Source organism: Haematobia irritans, chromosome 5 (assembly GCF_050003625.1).
Source record: "Haematobia irritans isolate KBUSLIRL chromosome 5, ASM5000362v1, whole genome shotgun sequence".
Taxonomy (NCBI): Eukaryota; Metazoa; Arthropoda; class Insecta; order Diptera; family Muscidae; genus Haematobia; species Haematobia irritans.
This window is the reverse complement of record NC_134401.1, coordinates 73797087-73824239: the sequence shown is the minus strand read 5'-3', so window position 1 is coordinate 73824239 and position 27153 is coordinate 73797087. Positions and strand designations below refer to the sequence as shown.

General features: G+C 36.3%; 2 long non-coding RNA genes across 2 annotated transcripts; one reads left to right on the top strand and one right to left on the bottom strand.

Annotated features, from left to right (window-relative positions):
* Positions 1-448: 448 nt before the first annotated feature.
* LOC142237950 (uncharacterized) lies at positions 449-1129 on the bottom strand. The gene is made up of 2 exons (XR_012722601.1): positions 1021-1129; positions 449-955 (listed from the first exon to the last, which is right to left on the bottom strand). It is a non-coding gene; the product is annotated as an uncharacterized LOC142237950 (long non-coding RNA).
* An 11826-nt stretch (positions 1130-12955) lies between these two features.
* Positions 12956-13396, top strand: LOC142237951 (uncharacterized). Its single transcript, XR_012722602.1, has 2 exons — positions 12956-13081; positions 13141-13396. It is a non-coding gene; the product is annotated as an uncharacterized LOC142237951 (long non-coding RNA).
* The last annotated feature ends 13757 nt before the right edge of the window (positions 13397-27153 follow it).

Sequence of the window (27153 nt, the reverse complement as noted above, 5' to 3'; positions counted from 1 at the left end):
CATATACACAAATAAGGAAGATTGCACAAATTTATTGCTGAATTCCATAGGTGCTAAACATTTTAACATTGTAACAGCACTCGTGGCTCCCAGGACAGTTAGTGATTTCCCAATAAACACAAACTAAATGAAAAACACAAATAAAAATGCTAAATTTCAACAATTTTTCAAACAGTTTTTCAAAGGATTAGGGTAATATTCAAGTTGAGAAATTGTTGAGAAAATCGCGTTCTCAACAAAAAACAGACATTACCCTCAACAGTGAAATTCAACACATTAGCAATAATATCTCAAGTGTTATCCTCAAATTGAAATGCATCGCTACTCAATAATTTGTCAAACAATTTTCGATGCGAGTCAAATTCAAAATTAACATCGTTGCAAATACTTTTCAACCTAAATTTGTATGAATGATATCCCCACTTCAAATTGGTAGTCAAAGCCAAAATTCTATGAATTTTGTATAATTTATTCATTTTCATCAAAATAAAATATATAATAATACACTACACTACATAATACACTACAATACCAATTGATAAATAATAATCTTATTAAACATATCAACAAATAAGAACAAAAAAAAAAAACAAAAAACAAACAACAAAACTTTAAATATCTTAAACATTATTAGTAAACACTTTTGCATTGATAATTCGATTTCCTTCCTTTTGGTGTCATAAAACAGCATTAAAATTTATTGACATGCGGGTAATTTGAAATTAGGAACGTACTGGACCGCAGTTAGAATTGATTTCCAGCAGAAGGAATTCACAAAATATCCATTTTAAACTGATAATAGCATATGAATTAAACTGACGATGTGATGCACATTTCATCCAGAAGTTGTGCTTGCAATGTTTCTGGAAACTTTTTATTGTCGATAAGCCACTCATTTTTCATTGGTCAGCTTCTTAATGTTTGCAAGAATGTAGCGTCCAAAGATTTTAGTTTTCTGCAAAGAGATTTAAATTTAGTGGCTTCTCTAAAGTGTTGATTTAATTTTTCATATTGACGTACCAATTATTATAAACTATTTGAAGCAGTTCCAGTTAATTGTCCACCATCATTTTCATCGGTCAGCTTTTTAATGTTTTCAAGAACGTAGAATCCATAATTTTAGTTTTCTGCAAAGAGATGACTTCCTTAAAGTTTTATTTCATTTATTATTTTCACTTACCTATTTTTATAAACTACTTGGTTATTTGTCTAAAATTTTCCATTTTTTTTTATTTCTTGCAATTTTTTTATTTCTTGTTAGCATCGTGTTTTATATTTTATATGAATTTTTATACGGTTTTTTCTGCCACATTTTTACTAAAAAAACGCCGTTTTTTAACCTTTTTAAGCCGCCAACATCCAAACTACTTACCCGATTTGAAAATTTTCTGAGAATGAGTTGTAGACGGCTCAATTTTCTTTAATTTGAGTAGTAGTAGGATCAAATAGGTCAAAGAAGACGAAAGATATGCTCAAAATTGTAAGTGTACCTCCAAAAATTAAAAAAAAAGTTCAAAAACTCGTATCTCGAAAACCAATCGACAGAAAATTTTTTAAAACTCATTTTCGTGTTTAGTAGGTCAAAATCAATGGGAAAAAGTATGCTAGAAATAAATAACAGAGAAAATTTTGTTATTTGTGACCTAGTGTTATCTTCAACACCTTTTCAAAGATTTCGTCAACATTTTGGCAAATTGGAAGTAATTCGCAAACAATTTAAAGATGAGCTACTTCAAGTCAAGTTGAATTTATGTTGAAAATTATATTTACCCTCAAACTGAAAAGTTGTTGCATTTGAAAAACGCTCATCCTGAGTTTATTGGGTTAGGTTATGATGAACTGTTGGAAACAATGCAACAACATTTATTACCTCAAAAAAACGTCTTGGTGTCTCAACATCAATTTTTATCAAAATATCAAGCAGCTGAGCAATCAATAGCGGAATATGTTGCGACTTTAAAATCAGATATAGGTGATTGTGAATTTAATTGTTTATGCAAAAAGTCAGTGGCGGACATATTCCTTCGTGCTCAGTTCATTCGTGGAATAAAAGATAACACCATTCGAGAATACCTGTTACAGTCTCAACAACAAGTTTCTGATTTTGCAGACACGGTATCAAAGCAATCTCTTTATAGGTTGCCAAGTCAGATTCAAGAGAACTCTCAAGAGTCGTACAACCTTCGTCTTCCGAAATTAATAAAATATCTAAATCTAATCAAAAACATCATAAAAAATAATAAAAATACATGACCAGCCAATTTTAGAGCTTTGGGTTTGGATGGATTATGTCTCAGGTGCGGAAGAGGTACTCTAAAGATTGCTGAAGCAAGAAACATAACCTCAAGTGCACAGAGTGTGGTAAGGCCGGTCACGTGGGCAAGGTATGCATAAAGGTCCGCATGAGGGAAATTAAAGTCAACCAAGTCTATGAAGATCAAATTGAGGACGTGCATTCCTATGGGGTTCTGAATGTGGAGGAAGTTAATCACAGTGAGTCACTGAGCAGCGATCTATATTATGTAACAGTGAACATTCAAGGAACGCCAATAAAATTTGAAGTCGGCACCGGATCTGATTTTACATTTTTGCCTATAGATACATTTTCACAGAGTAAGTTTAATACCACTCTTTTGCCCACAAACATGGCATTCCGCTCGTACACCAAAAATGTTTTCATACCCGATGGGAAATTTGCTGTGGAGGGTAAGTACAATGAAAAAATCATAACGGATGAAATGTATATAGTTCCAGAAGAGTGCATACCGATCCTTGGTCGAACATGGATTCGAAAATTTCAAAGGTTTTTCTTTTTAGTTGTTATGTGTGCCAAATCACAATGGGCAGAAATTGGAATTACATCTTCATGCTCAACATCACAATCAACCATGGAAATGCTTAGCGATTTGTTTGCTCGTCACGGGTACCTCGAAGTAATTGTTTCGGACAATGCAACAATATTTACAAGCTCCGAATTTAATGAATTTTGTAAAGAGGATAAGAGAGAAGTTCACCACTGTGGTATCACAATGGACTGAATAGTCTAAGTGAGCCTGATACATCGGGCTGCCACATAACCTAACCTAACCTTGTAAAGAGCGTGGTATACTTCAAAAATTTATAGCACCGGGTCATCCAGCTACGAATGGATTGGCTGAACGTAAGGTATGCATAAAGGTCCGCATGAGGGAAATTAAAGTCAACCAAGTCTATGAAGATCAAATTGAGGACGTGCATTCCTATGGGGTTCTGAATGTGGAGGAAGTTAATCACAGTGAGTCACTGAGCAGCGATCTATATTATGTAACAGTGAACATTCAAGGAACGCCAATAAAATTTGAAGTCGGCACCGGATCTGATTTTACATTTTTGCCTATAGATACATTTTCACAGAGTAAGTTTAATACCACTCTTTTGCCCACAAACATGGCATTCCGCTCGTACACCAAAAATGTTTTCATACCCGATGGGAAATTTGCTGTGGAGGGTAAGTACAATGAAAAAATCATGACGGATGAAATGTATATAGTTCCAGAAGAGTGCATACCGATCCTTGGTCGAACATGGATTCGAAAATTTAGTATTGATTTAAATAGTGTCAATTCCATCAACTCAAAAGATGATAAAGAAACATTCGATATCGATTCAATCAAAAGTAAAGGGTGATTTGTTAAGAGCTTGATAACTTTTTTTAAAAAAAAAACGCATAAAATTTGCAAAATCTCATCGGTTCTTTATTTGAAACGTTAGATTGGTCCATGACATTTACTTTTTGAAGATAATTTCATTTAAATGTTGACCGCGGCTGCGTCTTAGGTGGTCCATTCGGAAAGTCCAATTTTGGGCAACTTTTTCGAGCATTTCGGCCGGAATAGCCCGAATTTCTTCGGAAATGTTGTCTTCCAAAGCTGGAATAGTTGCTGGCTTATTTCTGTAGACTTTAGACTTGACGTAGCCCCACAAAAAATAGTCTAAAGGCGTCAAATCGCATGATCTTGGTGGCCAACTTACCGGTCCATTTCTTGAGATGAATTGTTCTCCGAAGTTTTCCCTCAAAATGGCCATAGAATCGCGAGCTGTGTGGCATGTAGCGCCATCTTGTTGAAACCACATGTCAACCAAGTTCAGTTCTTCCATTTTTGGCAACAAAAAGTTTGTTAGCATCGAACGATAGCGATCGCCATTCACCGTAACGTTGCGTCCAACAGCATCTTTGAAAAAATACGGTCCAATGATTCCACCAGCGTACAAACCACACCAAACAGTGCATTTTTCGGGATGCATGGGCAGTTCTTGAACGGCTTCTGGTTGCTCTTCACTCCAAATGCGGCAATTTTGCTTATTTACTTGGTCGATTATGTAGACCATAAATCGGACGTAAAGCGCGAAACACATTTCGAACCGAACACTGATTTTGGTAATAAAATTCAATGATTTGCAAGCGTTGCTCGTTAGTAAGTCTATTCATGATGAAATGTCAAAGCATACTGAGCATCTTTCTCTTTGACACCATGTCTGAAATCCCACGTGATCTGTCAAATACTAATGCATGAAAATCCTAACCTCAAAAGAATCACCCTTTAGATTCTGCGACATATTTTAACCCAAGATTGGCTGTGTAAAGGAATTTGTGGTATCGTTAAAGCTGCGCGAGGGATCAAAATCAATTTTTAATAGGGAGCGAGAAATTCCACATTCCCTTATCTAAAAAGTGAACCGAGAACTAGACCAACTGGAAACGGCCGGCGTCATTTCAAAACTTGAAGTCAGTGACTGGGGTTCCCCCTTGGTCATCATTCCAAAGGCTGACGGAAATGTTCGCTTGTGCGTAGGCTATAAAGTTGGCGTTAACGAAAGGCTCGTGGAATCAGGAAAATTCAAGATATATTCAACAGCTTGCGAGGATCAAAATTTCCTGCACACTAGACTTGTATAAAGCCTATCTTCACAAACCGGTGGATGAAGAGTCGAGTAAGGTGCAAACAATGTCCACACATAGAGGTACATACAAAGTAAACCGTCTGGTCTTTCGGTATAAAAACAGCACCATCTGAATTTAACAGAATAATCAATCAACTATTGTAAAATATACCGAAAACAGAGGTTTGTTTTGACGACATCCTTGTACATGGTGCCTCCAAATCAGAATCCGCTGAAAACTTATCGAAATGCTTGGAACAATTACGTAAATATGATTTACACCTTAATCAAGACAAATGTAGTTTCTTCAAAGAGGAAATATAATTTTTGGGCCATACCATAAAGCAAAATCAAAAACTAAAATTATATCAATTACAGATAGGGAGCCACCGTGGTGCAATAGTTAGCATGCACGCCTTGCATACACAAGGTCGTTGGTTCGATTCCTGCTTCGACCAAACACCAAAAAGTTTTTCAGCGGTGGATTATCTCACCTCTGTAATGCTGGTGACATTTCTGAGGGTTTCAAAGCTTCTCTAAGTGGTTTCAATACAATGTGGAACGCCGTTCGGACTCGGCTATAAAAAGGAGGTCCCTTGTCATTGAGCTTAACATGGAATCGGGCAGCACTCAGTGATAAGAGAGAAGTTCACCAATGTGGTATCACAATGGACTGAATAGTCTAAGTGAGCCTGATACATCGGGCTGACACCTAACCTAACCTATCAATTACAGATATGCCAAAGCCAAAGTCTATTGATGATATGCGCAGATTCTTGGGAATGGTGACCTATTATTCTAGGTTTGTGCCCAACTGTTCATCAATTACCGCACCGCTGCGTAATCTTACAAGGAAAAATGCGAAATTTGAGTGGTCTCGGCAGTGCGACATTTCCTTTGAGAAAATCAAAAATGAAATAGCCAGAGATAAAGTTCTTGTGCCGTATGCTCCGTCTTATCCTTTAGTATTGGCTGGTGACGCTAGCCCCACAGGGGTAGCTGGTGTGTTGTCACACGTAGTAGAAGATCAAGAGCGACCTATTGCTTTTGCCTCAAGGTCACTTACAAATGCTGAAAGCTACTATTCACAAATAGACCGAGAAGCTTTAGCAATTGTTTTTGCTGTCGACTACTTTTATCAGTATTTATTTGGCCGCAAATTTACGTTAATTACGGTTAACCAACCTCTCTAGTGCGTATTTTCCACCAAAACGCAAAATTGCCACAAATGACATTCGCCCGTTTGCAGAGGTATGCCGTTTTCCTATCCGGTTTTAACTATGAAGTTATATATAAAAGGGGTAGCGAAAACACCAATGCAGATAGTTTATCGAGAGCTGCGGTAAAATCATATAAGTTAAAATCATATAAGTATCAATTAACGAAGAAGTCGACCAAATTTTCGAATCAACAATACACCAAATTTCATCGTTGCATTTAAATTTTAAAACAATGCAAACAGAAACACAAAAAGATCCAGAATTATCAACTATTTTGAAAAATCTTGAGACAAACACCATAAGTGATACAATGTTCACCATCAATAATAGAATTGTATTTATGGGCAGGGAGTAGTTGTGCCAATCTCTTTACAGAAAGCCGTTTTAACGGAACTTCATCAAACACACATGGGAATATCTAAAATGAAGCAGCTGTCTCGCAGATACGTTTATTGGAAATTAATTGACAGAGATATCGAGAAATTAATGAAAGAATGCTATCAATGGAGCAAAGTAATTTCAAATCCACCTAAAGCCAAATTACATACATTACAAAGGAACCGAACGATAACTGGCAAAGAATTTATATGGACTATGCTGGCATATTTCAAAAGTTTTTCTTTTTAGTTGTTATGTGTGCCAAATCACAATGGGCAGAAATTGGAATTACATCTTCATGCTCAACATCACAATCAACCATGGAAATGCTTAGCGATTTGTTTGCTCGTCACGGGTACCTCGAAGTAATTGTTTCGGACAATGCAACAATATTTACAAGCTCCGAATTTAATGAATTTTGTAAAGAGGATAAGAGAGAAGTTCACCACTGTGGTATCACTATGGACTGAATAGTCTAAGTGAGCCTGATACATCGGGCTGCCACATAACCTAACCTAACCTTGTAAAGAGCGTGGTATACTTCAAAAATTTATAGCACCGGGTCATCCAGCTACGAATGGATTGGCTGAACGTAATGTTCAAACTTTGAAAAATCGTCTAAAGGCAATGGCAGATGACACGTTCTATGAAGCAGTTCTATGAAGCAGAAAATACGTGAAATTTTATTTCGATACAGAGCCACACCCCTTGCTAATGGCAAATCTCCATCCGAAATGTTTTTAGGAAGACAAATCCGTATCCAATTAGACGCTTTGAAACCCCAACTCATTAAAACTGAAACACCTGTAAGTAAATGTTCGGCAAGACAATTAAAAGAGGGAGACAGGATTCAAGCTCGTTACTATTGAAATACCAAGAATAATATTTGGAAATTGGAAACAATTCTAAAAATATTGTCATCTAAACTATTTGGTGAAGCTGGACGATGGGTATATCTTAAAACGTCACATAAACCAGTTGCGATCAACAAGTATACAACAAACTGGTAATACTATGAAACCCGAACAAAACACCTACTCAACAAATCCAGAAATAGATCTGCAAGACTTAGTCCAAATTCCATCATCTAGCGATTCTAACACAACTCGGGATGCAGAACCACCAGATTCTCTAAGGACACCGGTTTCATCGCATGGACCACCACCATTACGAAGGACAACTCAGCGACAATGTGCTTCGAAAGGATCGCACAAGAAGTGGAGGTGGTGGCCTGGCTTTCATAATACACCGTTCCGTGCAGTATAGACCTATCCCGCTTGTGCCAGACACTAGTGACCCGTATATGGAATGTATGGGGGTAGCAGTCAAGTCTGGGGCTGCCGAGATAGAGCTATACAATGTGTATATACCGCCGGTTGGTAGCTGTGCTCCAGGTTATTGCCCAAACATTGAGTGGCTATTGTGCGGGCATAACCGATTGGTTCTAGGAGACTTTAATACCCACCATGAACTTTGGCATTCACCCCTAGGTATTGACCAGAGAGGCATAGCTTTGGCAGAGCAGATAGATGACTCCACATTTTGCACGGTGAACGAAGAGGCCCCCACGAGAATTATGGGTGACTGCAGCAGTTCGCCAGATTTATCTTTAGCGTCGCCTGGTCTGATAAATGACGTTTCCTGGCAACCCGTCATTTCATTGGGATCGGACCACCTCCCCATAATTCTCACCATTAACCGACCCTCCGATTTCATAACCTCTGAACGCCGGACGTTTATCAATCACAAGAAAGCCAACTGGGAAGGCTTCAGAGAAACACCGATCGCCGCTTCAGTGAGCTCCCGTCCCCCTCTCATGTTCATGTTGCCCAGAGGGCGTTCCGGGACATCATCAACGCAGCAGCCGCTCGCTTCATACCCGCTGGTCGAATTGCCCAAGTGAGGCCCAACTTCCCAGCCGAAGCGGCGGGACTCGCAGACGAGCGTGATGAACGCCGTCGTGCTAACCCTGCTGATCCTAGAATCAGAGAACTAAATCTAGAGATTAGTAAGATAGTCGACGAGCACAAGAGGAACACTTGGTTAGAGCACCTGAAGCAATGTAATTTAGGCACAGGGACTGGTAAATTGTGGTCAACAGTGAGAGCCCTCTCGAACCCCGCTACAAGGGATGATGGGATTTCAATCACCTTTGGCGACGTGACTGTGACTGATCCGAAGAGATGCGCCAAATACTTCAACCGACTGTTTGTCGAGCATCCCGAGAGTGATAGAGCGAAAAGGAGAGCCACTCGTCGCATACGTGGTCTCCGAGCCGACGACACACAAAAATTTACCGCTGCCGAAGTTACCAATGTCATCAACAGCGCGAAACCATATAAGGCGCTGGGCCCCGACGGAATTTCAATGCTAATGCTGAAGCATCTGGGAATACTGGGAGTTGAGTACCTGACCAGACTCCTCAATTTGTCCTTGGAATCACTCATTATACCCGATGTCTGGAAGATGGAAAGAGTGATTCCACTACTGAAGCCAGGCAAAGATTCGAGTAAAGGTGAATCGTACATACCGATATCCCTTCTCTCGCCAGTAGCCAAGACACTTGAGGCACTACTCCTCCCCAGCCTTGTGGAGAATTTTCCAGCTGCCCACCATCAACATGGATTCCGTAAGGTACACAGTACGACGACGGCCTTACATGTCATTTCGACACATATCAATAGGGGACTTAACCAGCCCAAGCCGTGTCATAGGACGGTCCTCGTGGCGCTTGACCTATCGAAAGCGTTCGATACGGTCAACCATGCCACATTATTCGAGGACATCGAGAACACGTCCCTACCGGCAGGGGCGAAGCGTTGGGTTCTTAATTATATGCGTGGACGCCAGTCGTACGTGGAATTCAGGGACAAGAAGTCAAAACCCCGTAGAGTTAAACAGGGAGTTCCCCAGGGCGGGGTGATATCTCCGGCACTGTTTAACATCTACCTGTCCTAGATTCCACCCCCTCCTGACGGCGTCGAGATTGTGTCTTATGCGGACGATTGCACAATCATGGCATCCGGGCCCATTGTTGATGACATTTGCGATCGATTAAATGTCTACCTCGCTGATCTTACCAGTTATTTCACTTCAAGAAATTTGAGGATATCTCCCACCAAATCCTCAGCCACACTTTTCACTACATGGACGGCGGAAGTACGCAGGCAGTTGAATGTCAGAGTCGATGGCGAAACAATTCCGACAACAAATTACCCCCAAGATTCTCGGGGTCACATTCGACAGCCTTTATAAGTCGTCCGCCCATGCCACTGCAATTTGTGATAAGCTTCGCGGTAGAAACAAGGTCCTCAAGTCGCTTGCCGGCAGCACTTGGGATGCGGACAAAGAAACCTTGTTAACTACATATAAGGCAATTGGCCGGTCAGTGGTAAACTATGCAGCGCCAGTGTGGACACCTCAAACGAGCGATACGCAGTGGAATAACATACAGACCTGTCAGAACGCTGCCCTTAGAACCGCAACAGGATGTCTCCGCAGTACACCCCTGGATCACCTTTATGCGGGAACCAAGATCATCCCAGTGCGTCGACACAACTACATGCTGTCAAAGCAGTACCTCTTGGGTTGCCATCGAAGTTGTCATCCGAATCACCATCTTGTGGATAGACAACCTCCACCCAGGAATGTAAGGGTTGATCTTCACCTTCTAGAGCCAGAGATCCAGCGCTACAAAAGAGAGCCTCTAGATCAGGCAGCATACCAGACAGGCCTGAACAGGATTCATGAGGATACTGTAACTGAAGCGGTGAGAAGCTACAAGGTTAATCCTGTTCTCGGAGTCCGACCACCGCCCATTGCACCGGAGGAGAGAGACCTCCCACGGCAGACAAGGGTAGTTTTGGCCCAACTAAGATCAGGCAAGTGCAGCCGCCTCAATTCATACTTATCAGTGATTGATAGCAGCGTAGCTGACGTGTGTCCCGTATGTAATCAAGGGCCACATGACACTCGTCACCTTTTTGCTTGCCCAGCTAAGCCTACCCGTCTCACTACCAGATCACTCTGGACCATTAGCGTAGCTAGACAATTTTCCTAGGGGGGGCTATAGCCCCCCTAGCTAAAAATTTATAGACTGAACTTATAGGTTCAATTAATGTTTTATTTCATAAAATTGAATAAAAAATTAGACATCAAAATAACTCGACAATTAATTTATTATAAAGCAACTAAAAGTAGTTCCACACTTTTCCCAGCAAAAAAAAATGTGAGTTGTTCTAAAGGCACAACTTTAAAAGTACTTCCAAAAATGTCCTCAATTATTTTAACTACATATTTTACTTACTTTCATATTTTAATGTGTAATTTTTTGTTTTCTTTTTTTCAAATAGTTAAAAAGAGTACGAATAAATAAATTGGTACAAATTATTCAAACTTTGCCACAAAACTGATAAATCCATGATAGAAAAATCGAAATTTTGGAAATTATTCGAGGAAAAACGTTTCAAACAAGCGTCAGAATGCATTAAAAATTATAAAAACAATATAAAAATTATTTATTTGGGAAAATATCACAAAACTTTTTAATTCACATTCAAAACACTGAATTCGGATATCACCTTAAGAAGTGATGCAAATGCAGTGCAACGGCTATTGAAATGGTGGACATTTGTCCTATGACAAGCTCATATTACATTCATTGCTTCTCCGCCAATTTTGCACCACTTTTAGACCCAAAAAGAACATTTTCACTACTTTTTTGGCAACGCTTTTTTACAGCATTATTAAGATATTCATTTATGAAACTAAATCAATCATAAGTTCAACCACAGCTTTATTTCATAAATATCTGACTTCAAACATTGCCATCGGCAACTGCTACCACAAACCAAGTAATTCGATTGTTCATGGAAGTCTTTAGCGGAACTTTGTGCGATTGTATATACTTGTTTAATTTTTATAAAAATTAAAAAAACTATTGACATTTATTGAAAAATGGAAAATCATAAATAGAGTTTCAAATTCTGGGGGGGCTAAAATTTTTCTGGGGGGTCTAAGCCCCCTCCCCAGAGGCCTTCCTACGCTTATGCTCTGGACACACCCCATCCTTGTCGCAGAGTTCCTTGATCTGGCTACCAGCTGAACTACACAAGCATAGAACAAAATGGATGAAACTACATTAAAAACTGTTACAACAACAACTCAGCGCCGTCGAGCTCCAGCCTATTTTGGTGACTATGTATGTCATCAACGGCCATGAGAATAAGGGAGGGAGAACTATTGTAACTTTTTGGAATATCCGGAAACATCAATTTATTCATCACTAATTTGACATTCATTATTCCTTGTTATCCTCTCCTTTTCGATTAACTTCTTGTCCATCATTGTCAACTATAGATCACTCTTTTTTTCTTTTTTAATAAACCGTTGAAGTAAACACAAATAGGTTCTTTACTTAATTCTATATTCAATAAGAAAGGTAACAGTACTCAAAAACAATATTAAGATATGGTGCGACGTCTCAACTGGAGTTTCCCGGCCGTTTCTTCCAAACGAATTCCGTAAGCAAACATTTCACATTCGGGAATACGAGCAACACGTAAACTGATCACAAAGGAATTTTATTGGACTTCGATGAATAAAGATATTAATGAATGGGCTCGAGGTTGTTGGAATGTCAACGCTGCAAAATCGCCAAGCACAACAAAACTGTGGTTAATGTCGCAAAAGGACTTAAGCGGTCGCCTGGTCAAGTGGAGCCTAAGGTTACAAGGGTTTGACTTTCGAATGAAGCATCGGAAGGGATCTCTAAATGTTGTGACTGACGCCTTGTCGCGATTCGTCGTTGACTCATTGGATTTCACCAAAATATTTCCTGAGATTGAGTTATCATCTAAGGAGTTTGATTACAATGATTATAACGATCTTAGAAGACATGTGGAAGAGAACAGAGATTTGCTCCCGGATAAAAATCCTAAACTGAAAGCAGTTAGGAATAGTTCATTAACTAGAATGAGACATGGAAGTTTACTAATACTGATTTCCTCGCTGGGTATAAGAATTTACTACTGAACAAGAAAATTTTATTCACTGATAACAAAGCATTCGTAAAAATAAACAAAATATGAACTAAAACCAAGTTTCCTCAAATTTAGTAAAATTTTTTATAAAATGATAATTCTGACTTCCTTTATTATAGAAAGCTTATCATACATACGAATAACACTTGGCGTAGAAAAATATTTTAGTTCATTCGTACTAAGAAGTATTCAATCCTTTTAAAACTTAAGGAGACACACTTGTTGGAATATAGGAAATTTTCCTATATTTCTTTTATCTACCTGTAATCGATACCTGTCATCGATGTAATCGATATGTCTGCGCGTGGGTTGTTTTTTTTAGTTGGAATCGCGTTGTTATGGTATACGGAGGGATTGTTAAAAAATAATATAGTAAAATAATATAATAAATAACAAATAAAATATATAAAATATTTGTTATTTTAAATTAGTGAGAAAAAATTACGTTTGTTGGTGTATAAAGAAAGAAAACACAATAACAACCCCTTCATTCGTCTTCATTTTGGAATCTTCAATTAACAGGTAACATTCGGTGACACTAACTTTTTGGGGAAAAAATTGGTTTATTTTTATATTTGTAGGTATTGACATTGTAAAAGGAGGACAAAATCGTTACGCAGCAACTTATTAAAAGTGAAATGTACCAGAAGAAGAAAAAACGCGTTTTACAGTTGATGACATGGAAATTGGAAATAGTGAATAATAAACTAATATTTCAAGGCCAGTCGATGCTGTTGATTCTTAATAAATATATTTAATATATTAATAAAAAGTGTATTTTATTGAAGAAAAAATTGCCTATATAAATAAATAAAAATGTATTTATTTAAAAACGAAGGTAAGCAGTTGTAAGTTTGAAGTAAAAAGGTTTACCACAAATAAGTAAGATTTGTCCAAATGAATGAAGGTTCAATAAAATCATTCCATATATGAATTCACTTCAGTTAAATTTTTTCATTCTGTAGTATAAGGGTACATAAATATAGGAAAATTTTAACTAATATATGGAATGCATTCTACCTAATTTCAACGAAAATCACATCGTTCAAAAAAATAAAAATGTGTTTGGCGCTATACGAAGTTCAACTTTCTTCACAATGAGTTCATTTTAACTTAAAGAAGGGGTCACCTTTTTCTGGGTGTAGACTTTTTGCGTTATCTGTTTTTATTTCCTATATATGTGTCTCAGGAATACGAATTTTTAATTTTATTATGTTTACGCGACGGAGTACGTGGGTCAAAGAAAACCACACAACATTTAGCTGAGCTAGCCAAAGATCAACCTTTTGACCTTGTGACCGTGTAATATCCAAATTTCGGATTAGAAGAAAAAAGGAAAAACTGCGCGTAACAACGTGATTGAAAATTGTTCCGTTCCCAATTAAACATGTGTTTGATTCAATCACCTTTTTGATTGAAATAGAGTAGTTTTGAGCGATGGATAGAAATAGCGAAAAGAGAACAAGAGAATGTGTATTTTTCAATAACACGTGATGGAGAGATCAGTCTGAGGAAGTAACTCGTAACGGATCGTTGGGTTTTTGTTTTTCTAGTAAATTGAAAAACATGATTGGCGACATTCTATCTGCTGCGTTCGAAATGTGTGCATACATATTTTGAATACAATAACAATTCATACAAAAGGGTTGAACTAAATAAAGTGTGCAACAAGAAATAAGCATGCGGTAAAGGACTGAACCTGCGTTTGTGTTGTGCGGTATTGTACAAATGGAATACAATCTACATTTATAGAAGGTAAGCAATTGTGAAATGTGAATACAGTTTTCCATAGAAGCCTGTTTATATTATTTTATATTTTATATTATATTTTTTATGAAAATATATAATTAATTTCTTTTAGTGAGCATTTTATTTCGTCAAATTGGTCAATCAATTAACTCCATAATTTTAATCAAAAATCATCTAGTATAGAGAATATTTTTGCAATCAAAAGGTGGGTATCATATTGATGTTTTAAAATTGTAACTTTATTTCACGCCTAGTCTTCTTAAAAGCAAGAGCAGTATGGATGCGAAGTAGGCTTGGCGAATGAAGTTCTATATATTATATGGCTTTCCATTATTTTTGGTCTCTGATTGGTTCAAATTTTAATAGATGATATGTATGGAAATTTAGAAAATGAGTTGCTACTAAAATTAAACTTGCCGAGCCCCCCAAAAAAAGACTACAACGGCAAAATAAGATTATAACTCTGCAACCTGGAACTAAGAATTCAACTTAATATTTTAGTCAGAAAAACTAATTTAGCTACAGACTGCTTATTTATTGGATATCTAGCCGCATCTACAAATTAGAAGGAACGTACTGGCATGCTTATTGTGAAAAGGAAGATAATGATTTTTATAGTTTATTTTTTTCACCTTCAGTTATTATTGATCGTAATTGTATATGTAACGGCCATTTTCATGTATCTCGGTTAGACTTTAACTCCCAGTTAACAGAAAGTAAAATAACAGGTTGGCTGATAAGTCCCCGGTCTGACACATAGATGGCGTCGCTAGTATTAAATGCATATTCACCCAGAATAAAGTTAAACTAAACTCATTGTGAAGAAAGTTGAACTTCGTATTGCGCCAAAGACATTTTTATTTTTTTGAATGATGTGATTTTCGTAGAAATTAGGTAGAATGCATTCCGTATATTAGTTAACATTTTCCTATGTTTATGTACCACTATACTACAGAATGAAAAAATTTAACTGAATTGAATTCATATATTTATTTAGAATCAACAGCATCGACTGGCCTTGAAATATTAAAACACACTTTTTCTTCTTGTAGTAACTTTCACTTTGAATAATTTGCTGCCTAGCAATTTTGTCCACCTTTTACAATTTCAATACCTACAAATATAAACTAAAAAAATCCAAAACCAATTTTTTCACAAAAGGTTAGCGTCACTGAATATTACGTGATAATTGAAGATTCCAAAATGAAGTCGAATGAAGGGGTTGTTATTCTGCTGGTGTTTTCTTTTTTATAAACCAATTTTCAAAAAACGAACATTTTTCTCACTAATTTAAAATAACAAATATTTTATATATTTTATTTGTTTTGTTATAATATTATTTTACTATATTATTTTTTAACAATTTCTCCGTATACCATAACAACGCGATTCCAACTAAAAAAACAACCCACGCGCAAACATATCGATTACAGGTAGATAAAAGAAAAGTAGGAAATTTTCCTATATTCTAACAAGTGTGTTTCCTTAAGTTTTGAAAGGATTGAATACTTCTTAGTATGAATGAACTAAAATATTTTTCTATGCCAAGTGTTATTCGTATGTATGATAAGCTTTCTATAATAAAGGAAGTCAGAATTATCATTTTATAAGAAATTTTACTAAATTTGAGGAAACTTGGTTTTAGTTCGGTTTTTGTTTATTTTTACGAATGCTTTGTTATCAGTGAATAAAATTTTCTTGTTCAGTAGTAAATTCTCATACCCAGCGAAGAAAACAGTATTAGTAAAATTCCATGCCCTATTCTAGTTAATGAACTCCTAACTGCTTCCAGTTTAGGATTTTTTTACTGAAACAAGTAAATTTTATTATTTCACACAAAATATTAACTGAGTGGAAATAAAATGGCTAAACTAAATTGATGAACATTTCTTCCTTTAGTTTTGAAGACACTTTTTTCTGGGAATTATTTTAATATAGTGCCAATCTTAAAATGATTCGTGTCAAAATTTGACGTCTGTAAGTCAATTAGTTTGTGAGATATAGCGTCTTTTGTGAAGCAACTTTTGTTATTGTGAAAAAAATGGAAAAAATGAATTTCGTGCTTTGATAAAATACTGTTTTCTGAAGGGTAAAAATACGGTGGAAGCAAAAACTTGGCTTGATAATGAGTTTCCGGACTCAACCCCAGGGAAATCAACAATAATTGACAACGCACCGTGCCACAAGTCATTGAGAACGATGGCAAAAATTCATGAATTGGGCTTCGAATTGCTTCCCCACCCACCGTATTCTCCAGATCTGGCCCCAGCAACTTTTTCTTGTTCTCAGACCTCAAAAGGATGCTCGCAGGGAAAAAATTTGGCTTCAATGAAGAGGTGATCGTCGAAACTGAGGCAAAACCGAAGGAGTACTGCCAAAATGGTATCAAAAAATTGGAAGGTCGTTTTTTAAAACAAATTAAATAAGATTTTGGGTGGCAATGTAGTAATTTTTTGATAGAAATTTATTGCCAGTATCAATTATTTAATTGAATCAATCACATAGTCGATTGATTTTTGTCGCGAAATTAATTAAAATTTTAATTGATTCAATTAAAACATTGATTGAATTTTATGCCAAAAATCATTTTTTCAATTGATTCAATCACACAATTAATTGATTCCGTGACAAAAGTCAATTAAATTCAATGTGTATAGTGGCCCCTTTTTACGATGGTGAAATCGAAATAAGTTTCCTTCATTTCCAAACTGTTTTTTATGCTACAAAAAATCACACTATATTAATAGTGTTCTTCCGAAAACTATACCGAAAGAGACTGTCCCTTGTAAACATTTTTTGTATTACAAAATATTTCGTATTTTAGTATGATTAATGGCTGATGTAAGAGATCAACGTAATATATATATTGTTAGTTGTCCAGACAGCGCCATATAACGGTAGCTATAGACGATTTCTAATTTATTCAAATGTCTAAATGTATGCCACATCAAAGCAGGTTTCCCTTTGACAGAGATCCCGGGAAATTCGAAAAAATCCCGCTTTCCCGGGAATGGAAAAAGTCCGGGACAAAGAAAACCCTACAGTTAACGAACCCATAGAGCAACAACTAAATGAACGATATATATTACACACTACAACAATAGCAAGAAAGTCGAACATAAAACGTTGGACAACAATCACAAAAATGTTACCTGAAATGTTCTTATTGCTTGATGATCACTAGCCTCCAACTTGGCTCGGATATTACTAAGAATGTAACTCATTTTTGAAAGTGTCACATCTTGGTTCAACTCCTCATTGAAAGAACGGTACGTTTTAATATCTGGTCCTGCTACTCCATTTCTTTCGTTGTTCTCAGTAGAGGAAACTGAACATTTTAATGGAAAGTGAAGCTTACGCTGACTGGTTCGGCATGGCTTTTTGGGGGGAGATTTAATATGTCGCGTGAAATCAAATTCTGTGTTGACAGAGTCAACACCATTTGATGAAATATTCTGTGACTCAACAAATGATATGGACTGTGGCAGCGAAGATTGCAATGGCGAATGATAGCTCCCAGGTGGAGTTTGAGTGTACGACTGTTGAAAAAATTCATCCTGTGAAGTTTGTATACCGACGTTACGATAGGGGGTTTTTCGAATTTGCATATTAAGTCGTTCTTTGTTATCCTTCTTTGGGGATACTAACCTTAATATTTTCTCTTTGGATGATTTCAAGAATTCCTTTGAGCTTGAACGAATAGTGGTTTCGCGTCTTTTTTGCGACCATGGTGATAAATTACGCAAATGCTCGGACCAAACACTTTTTTGCTTAGAGGTACTTTTTTTTCTTTTCGTAGACTCAACTACTTCCGCTTTTATTGGGGTATCTTTATTTCCAACATTTGAAGCTATGTTATGGCGCCCAATGCCGTCGACAGTATCCAGTTCTTGTTTTGTGGAGACATGCCAACCAACATTTTGTTTAGTTTGTTGTGGCTCTGCTTGCGATATATTGCTATTAAATGTTTTTTGAGTCATATTGGATTCGCAGTTTAGCATGTCACGAATTTTTGGGTCAATCCACCCAACACGTGTAACTTTTTGTTCACTTCCGATTTTGCAAATGTTTCTTTCATATTGAGGAACTTCCTTCGTATCAATTATACGATGAATATCAGACAAAGATGGATATTTTGCTAATACCTGCTTAGCTTTAGAGACTTTCACTTTTTGGCCTAAAACAATGAAAAACAAAAGAATTCAGTTATTTACTATTTGCATAAAATTATGATAATTCATTTTAAGAGTTTTCGTAATTGGTTCACATTATGTATTAGCAAGCGTACTATTTGTATCAACTTTTACATTTTAATACTCATGTAAAGGTGGGTACAAAGTTTGTGTTTCAGTGGGAAAATCAAACATTTTTGCGATTAAATTTTTTAAGTAGTTAATTTTAACAGAAGAGAACTTGATAAATGAAATCGGAGTAGCAAATTTCATTAAGATCGGAAAACCCCCGAGTCTATACGATCACTATCAAAAACTCTGATGCGGATTACGACCCAGCAACACGTGGATAGGCAACCTTCACCCAGGAATGTAAGGGTTGATGTTCACCTTCTAGAGCGCGAGATCCAGCGATATAAAAGAGAGGCTCTAGATCAGGCAGCATACCAGACAGGTCTGAACAGGATTCCTGAGGATACTGTAGCTGTTCTCCGAACTCGACCACCGCCCATAGCACCCACGGCAGACCATCTCGATATCGACATACATGGCCAGAGTATCCCCACATGTAAAAACCCAAAGGTTCTTGGTGTGACATTTGAAAGTTTGTTCCTCTTTAGTAAACATGCGGAAATGGTGGCTAAAAACGTTGGGAGTAGAAACAAGATCCGGAAGGTATTGGCTGGTAGACTCACGCGTGAGTCACGCTCATGGCAACGGCGTGAGTGTGCGTGAGCGTAATTAACAAACCAAAATGTCGTGCGTGAGCGTGAGTCACGAAAATAATATCTTCGCGAGCGTGCGTGAGTAAAGATTTACGCTCACGAAAATAATCCCGCTCACCAACATAAAACCCTTAAGAGTTAAATTCATTTACAATTTTAATGACACCTTTGATGTTAAGAGTGTAATAAAGCTCTCGACTTTAATAATGCTCATGTTTTCGGACACGTCGCTATGGTAAATTACTCATAAAATTATTGGTGAGCCACGACGTTTTTCGTGAGTCACGGTATTTATGTGAGTCACGACATTTTCGTGCGTGAGTGTGCGTGAGCGTGAGTCCAACCAAGCAATATCGTGCGTGAGTAAGATTTTTCCGTCGTGAGTGTGCGTGAGCGTGACTAATTTATTACTCACGCGCACACCTCTACTCTGGACTCATCCAATAGAGGCAGCTCGCTTCCTCGACCCGGATGTTGAAGCCCAAATGTCTAATCCCAATAACATTTGTTTTTTATAACATTTGATCTTAATTATTTAAATGTTATACCAAGCACAACAAGATAAATCTTATAATTTACAGTGCCGGTCGATAACAGGTTGGCTGATAAGTCCCCGGTCTGACACATAGATGGCGTCGCTAGTATTAAATGCATATTATTATTTTTATATAGTACCAACCTTCAAATGATTCGTGTCAAAATTTGACGTCTGTAAGTCAATTAGTCTGTGAGATAGAGCGTCTTTTGTGAAGCAACTTTTGTTATTGTGAAAAAATTTAAAAAAAGGAATTTCGTGTTTTGATAAAATACTGTTTTCTGAAGGGAAAAAATACGGTGGAAGCAAAAACTTGGCTTGATAATGAGTTTCCGGACTCTGCCCCAGGGAAATCAACGATAATTGATTGGTATGCAAAATTCAAGCGTGGTGAAATGAGCACTGAGGACGGTGAACGCAGTGGACGCCCGAAAGACGTGATTACCGACGAAAACATCAAAAAAATCCACAAAATGATTTTGAATGACCGTAAAATGAAGTTGATCGAGATAGCAGAGGCCTTAAAGATATCAAAGGAACGTGTTGGTCATATCATTCATCAATATTTGGATATGCGGAAGCTCTGTGCAAAATGGGTGCCGCGCGAGCTCACATTTGACCAAAAACGTGTTGATGATGTAGGACATTTGTACTACCTGGTTAAAAAGTACTTTATAACATAGAAATGTTTTTTGTAATAGTAGCTTTGAAATAATATTTGGTCTGAAAATTTTTTTGAATACAATATACTAATTTTTCTTCTTGTCAACTTGAATATTCTGTAAATAAAACTTTATCACATTTGTTTTAATAAGTTCGCTGGCTTTTTTTGTTAAAGGCCGGTATGCAGCTCTAGCGAAAAATTTCATTCCCATAAGAAATGCATTGCTATTTATGCTAACGAAATTTTCGGTAGCGTTCAATTTCGTAAGCTGGTACGCACCTCTAATGAAAATAACAGGGTTGTCAAAAACATATTTTGGCAGCAAACATTTAATTTATTACAATCATTGTGTGCGTAAAAGTTTTAAAAGGTCTGTAAATAATAAACAATTTATTTGAGGAATGTTTGGAACATATATTAACAATTTTTAAAAGCGATTAGCTGGTTTAAAATTTGTGTACACAGCCCTGTTTTTTTGTTGTAGACTTAAATAAATTTTTGCTACCGAAAATTTCGCTAGAGGTGCATACCGGCCTTAACCGGAAAGGATAGTTTTACTATCCAATAGGTTATGGGCCCAGTTAAGTGAATGGATTATTAAAAATTGTGAGTTTAAAAGAAAATTTTGCGAAAATGGAAGATGTGAAATCCTGTATCAAGAAACTAAATGGAGATAATTACCAAATCTGGAAATACAAGCTAGAACTTTTATTGATAAAAGATGATTTATGGGATATAATCTGCTCTGAAAAACCTGCTGATGCCCCTGCTGCATGGGTGACTAAGGATGGTAAAGCTCGTGCTACTATAGGTTTGTTGGTTGAGGACTCTCAGTTAGTACATCTACGTAATTTAAAAACCGCACGAGAGTACTGGGAATCGTTGAGGAAAGTCCACGAAAAGCCAACATTGTCGAACAAGGTTATGTTATTAAAGAGGTTATGCAGAATGCAGTTGAGACCTGGAAAAGATATTGAATCGCATATATCAGAAATGCTAGATACGGTAGACAGACTAAATGGTCTAGAAGAATCGTTGGCAAGTCATCTTCAGGTTGCATTTTTATTGGGAAGCCTACCAGATGAGTATAATTCTATTATTACTGCCCTGGAAGTTCGACCAGATGCAGATTTGACTTTGGAGCTTGTCAAAGAAAAGTTAGTACAAGAATTCAAACGTAGAAATGAGGCTAATCAAAACATAAATTCATCAAATTTGGCTCTGAAATCAAAAACGAAAACAGTTGCGGTAAGACCGGCCATTTAAAACAAGACTGTAGAATTAAAAAGGAAATCAAGTTCAATGCCAAGAAAACATCAGAAGATTTTAGGTCGAACCAATTTTGTTTAAACTCGAGTGAAAAGTTGTGTCAAGATTCATGGTATATAGACTCTGGAGCTAGTTGTCATATGAGTAACAATTTCGAATTCTTTCAAAAATTTGATGACGGTGTCGGCGGAGAAATATTTTTAGCTAATGGAAAGAATATAAACGCAAAAGGTTCTGGTGAAGGATATTTGTACTGCTCTGGTAACAAATTGATCATAAAAGACGTACTGTACACCCAGAAAAAAGGGGCTCTAATGCCAACTAAACTTTATTTTAGTTCATGAAGATTAGTTGACTTTAGTTAGATTTTGTACAATATGAGCAAATGTTCCTTATTTGAATAATTTTTTGCTAACTTTAATGATGTGAACTAAAAATAAGAAAAAAAGTTGCATACAAATATAGTGCACAATTTTACTAAAAAATAAAATAGTTCATATTTTCCTAAAATGGCAGATGTTTGCTTAAATTGAGTTCATAATTCTCTCAAATGAGTAAATTTTACTAAAATTTTACCTGTGTTGAACTTCGTACAGCGCTAAAGACATTTTAACAATTTTTAAACCCAATTTTTTCCTTCAACATAAGAAATTTTCTTACATACCAGAAAAAAATTAATTATTTTTAATAAATTTTCTTCAATTTGACAAAAATTATAAACTTATTTGTAACATGTTGCAATTTGTAACATGGTGCAAACTAGAAACATTTTCTTCCGTGGTGGGTTCACTTTTTTTTGGGTGTATGTTCCAGAAATAGAAGGTAATTTAATATCGGTGTCAAAATTAGTCCAAAAAGGTCTGGATATCACATTCAAAGAAAAGAAATGTGAAATTTTTAAAGGCAATAGAATTTTGGCAACAGCAAAACTTGTTAATAACTTGTATGTGTTACAACAAGACAATATTGCAAATATAGCACACTCTAAGGTCGTGGAATGTATACATACATTTCATCGTAGATTTGGTCATCGCGATATAAATACCATAAAGTATGCTATTAAGGAGAATTTAATTACTAACGTCAACTTGAAATCATGCAATTGCTCAGACAATTGTGAAACTTGCTTGAAGGGGAAGATGTCTAGACAAGAATTTCCCAAGACAACTCAAAATAGATCCAATGAGATTTTGCATACGATTCATGCCAATTTATGCGGTCCCATGCAAGAAGTTACACCGAGTGGGAACAAGTATTTCCTAACATTGATTGACGATTATTCAAGATATTGTATGGTGTACTTTTTAGCGAGGAAAGACGAGACATTTGAAAAAATAAAAGAGTTCATGAACTATACTGAAAATTTCTATGGAAGATGAAATTCAGGCAATGTACGAAAATAATGTTTGGGAATTGGTTGAATTACCAAAAGGCAGAAAAGCGGTTGGAAATAAATGGATTTTCAAATTAAAAACTTTAGGAGATGGAAGTTATAAATACAAAGCCCGACTAGTAGCGAAGGGGTTTTCGCAGAAATATGGTCAGGATTATGACGAGGTCTTTGCACCAGTAATGAAATAATCAGCTTTTCGAACACTTTTGTCAGTGGGTCATATAAAAATACGTTGGTCCATCATATAGACGTAAAAGACGGCTTTTCTGAATGGAGATATTGACAATGAAATATATCTAAAACAACCCGAAGGATTCAAAACGCCAAATAAGGAGCACTTGGTGTGCAAGTTGAATAAAAGTATTTATGGTCTCAAACAGTCGGCCCGTTGGTGGAATCAAAAACTTAACGAATTTTTATTAAGTTTAGGATTCAGAAGGGGTAAAGCCGACTGCTGTCTATATACAAAGGGAGAATTGGATGATACCATATACTTACTGGTTTATGTCGATGACATACTCATATTCGCCAAAAATGAGAATGCGATTGAATTACAGTGCAACATATTTCATCAAAATTTAAAATTAATAATTTGGGTCCATTACAGCAATATCTTCGAATTCAAGTGGAGAAAATAGACAACAAGTGTGTAATTCATCAACAACGTTATACAGAAAAAATTTTAAATGAATTTGGAATGAACACATCTAAAACTTCAAAAATTCCATTAGATGTTGGGTATATAAAGAATAGTGTAGAGAATTCGGAAATCATGGATTCGAATGACTTATATAGACGTGCTATTGGATCGCTACTCTTCGTATCGAACAATACAAGACCAGATATAACCGTTGCGACATCAATCCTAAGTAGAAAAGTTTCATGTCCAACCAAATCGGATTGGAATGAAGTAAAACGCTTGTTAAGATACCTAAATGGTTCAAAGAATTTGAAGCTCTGTCTAAATACTTTAATTTGGTTGGGCGTGCTGATGCGGATTTTGCTGGAGAAATTAGTGGTAGAAAATCGACAAGTGGCTATGTTTTTCAACTGGGCGGAGCAACTATATCCTATTCTTCTCGTAAACAGAAAATTGTAACATTATCTTCTACCGAAGCTGAATTCGTTTCATTAGCGGACGCAGCCCAAGAACTTATTTGGTTAAGAATGCTTTTTCAAGATATTAAAATTGACGTTAAAGACATTTCTATCAAAGAAGATAATCAAGCTGCCTTAAACTATTAGACGCTGAGAAAATTAATCCACGTACGAAACACATTGACGTTAAATATTATTTTGTGCGAGAACTTAAGCAAACCAAAGAAATACAATTCGAATATTGCCCCACGGATGAAATGCTAGCGGATATGTTCACGAAGCCTCTGCAACGCGTAAAACTAAACAAATTCAAAACTATGATTGGACTTATTTGATTTCTATATTATAAATTGAGAAGGGGTGTAGGACATTTGTACTACCTGGTTAAAAAGCACTTCATAACATAGAAATATTTTTTGTAATAGTAGCCTTGGTCTGAAAATTTTTTTGAATATAATATACTAATTTTCTTTTTGTCAACTTGAATATTCTGTATTCACATTTTCTATGAATTATATAAAACTTTATCACATTTGCTTTAATAAGTTCGCTGGCGTTTTTTGTTAAAGGCCGGTATGCACCTCTAGCGAAAAATTTCATTCCCATAAGAAATGTATTGCTATTTATGCTAACGAAATTTTCGGTAGCGTTCAATTTCGTAAGCTGGTACGCACCTCTAATGAAAATAACAGGGTTGTCAAAGCATATTTTGGCAGCAAACTTTTAATTTATTATAATCATTGTGTGCGTAAAAGTTTTAAAAGGTCTGTAAATAATAAACAATTTATTTAAGGAATATTTGGAACATATATTAACAATTTTTAAAAGCGATTAGCTGGTTTAAAATTTGTGTACACAGCCCTGTTTTTTTGTTGTAGACTTAAATAAGTTTTTGCTACCGAAAATTTCGCTAGAGGTGCATACCGGCCTTAACCGGAAAGGATAAAGTTTTACTATCCAATAGATGATTCTGAGCGGTGTTTGCAGCCGTTAACTCGTAATACACCCGAGTTTTTCCGTCGATATGTGACAATGGATGAAAAATGGCTCCATCACTACACTCCTGAGTCCAATCGACAGTCGGCTGTGTGGACAGCGACCGGTAACTCCGCTGGCAAAGTAATGGCCTCTGTTTTTTGGGATGCGCATGGAATAATTTTTATCGATTATCTTGAGAAGGGAAAAACCATCAACAGTGACTATTATATGGCGTTGGAGCGTTTGAAGGTCGAAATAGCGGCAAAACGGCCCCATATGAAGAAGAAAAGTGTTGTTCCACCAAGACAACGCACCGTGCCACAAGTCATTGAGAACGATGGCAAAAATTCATGAATTGGGATTCGAATTGCTTTCCCACCCACCCTGTTCTCCAAATCTGGCCCCCAGCGACTTTTTCTTGTTCTCAGACCTCAAAAGGATGCTCGCATGGAAAAAATTTGGCTGCAATGAAAAGGCGATCGCCGAAACTGAGGCCTATTTTGAGGCAAAACCGTAGGAGTACTACCAAAATGGTATCAAAAAATTGGAAGGTCGTTATAATCGTTGTATCGCTCTTGAAGGGAACTATGTTGAATAATAAAAACGAATTTTGACAAAAAATGTGTTTTTCTTTGTTAGACCGGGGACTTATCAGCCAACCTTTTATTTGAGTTTAACAATTTGAATTAACTTATTTATTTTATTTATTTATTTTGCTTTATTTATTAGTAATCCTAGCACTACAAGACATACTTCTTATAATTGAAAGCGCTAGTTATGCATTTGTGATAAAAATGTTTGGAGGTTACTTAATGGTACAATAGATTTTATACTTTACAAGAAATGTGGTAATAAATTTACGAATACAATTTTTTTATTTCATTTTTAAATACAATTGTGTTGCTTATAATCTGTAGCTGAATTGGCAAACTGTTCCAAAGACGCACTGTGTGTATCAAAAATTGTCTTTCAGATGTCAAACATGTATACCTTTGTTGAATAATTCTGAGGCCTCTATTTGATCTTCCAAACGTCAGTTTGTTATAAAGATATTCTGGTTCTTTAGTATAAATAATTTTGTGTAAGAACAATACACATTTAAAATTTAGAAAATTTTCAAAATTCATGTTGTATATTTGATAAGAATATGAGGATATTCGATCATTTCTTCTTTTGTTATAAATATATCTTGCAATATTGTTGAATGCAACCTTAAGTCTTTGTTTATCAGAGCTATCGCAGTTGGCATATATTTCGCACCCGTACAGTAATGAGGGTAACAAGTATGTTTTCGCCAGAAGCATTCTTATATATTCGGGAGTTGCATCTTGTACTGCCCACAGATTTCGCAGCATGCCATATAGTTTTCCCAGCGCCATATTAATATGGGTTGACCAAGTTAGACGGTCATTAAATATAACGCCCAAGTTCTTAGATGTCTTAACTTGGCAAATGTTAGTGTTGTTAACCCTTAGAACGATTTCATTTTCCAATACGCATTTAGACTTTGTTATAACAAGAAATTTTGATTTTCTAGTGTTGAGACAGAGACCATTAATATATGCCCAGTTAGATAATCTGTCAAGATCGCTATTAATATGCCGAGTACAGATTTCATTTTATGTGACCCTCTATACAATTGGCCATCGTCAGCGTACATATGAATTTTGCAGTGCTGTAATATTTTGGGTAGATCATTAATATACATGCTGAGTAACAAAGGGCCTAAAACAGACCCCTGTGGAACTCCGTTTACAATTTCCAGTTCATTAGAAAAAACATTGTTGCAAAATATTTTTTCAGTACGATTAATCAAATATGACCTTGTGAATTACTACATGCATCTGTTGAAAAGCAAAAGTATTTTTCTAATTTTGACAATAAGATTGCATAATTGACAGTATCAAACGCCTTGCTGTGGTCCAGTAGAACAAGCATATTTTCATCAATAGTTGCTCTGATATCCTCTATCACATCTGTCAGTGTCGTTAAGCAACTGCGGTTAGGTCTA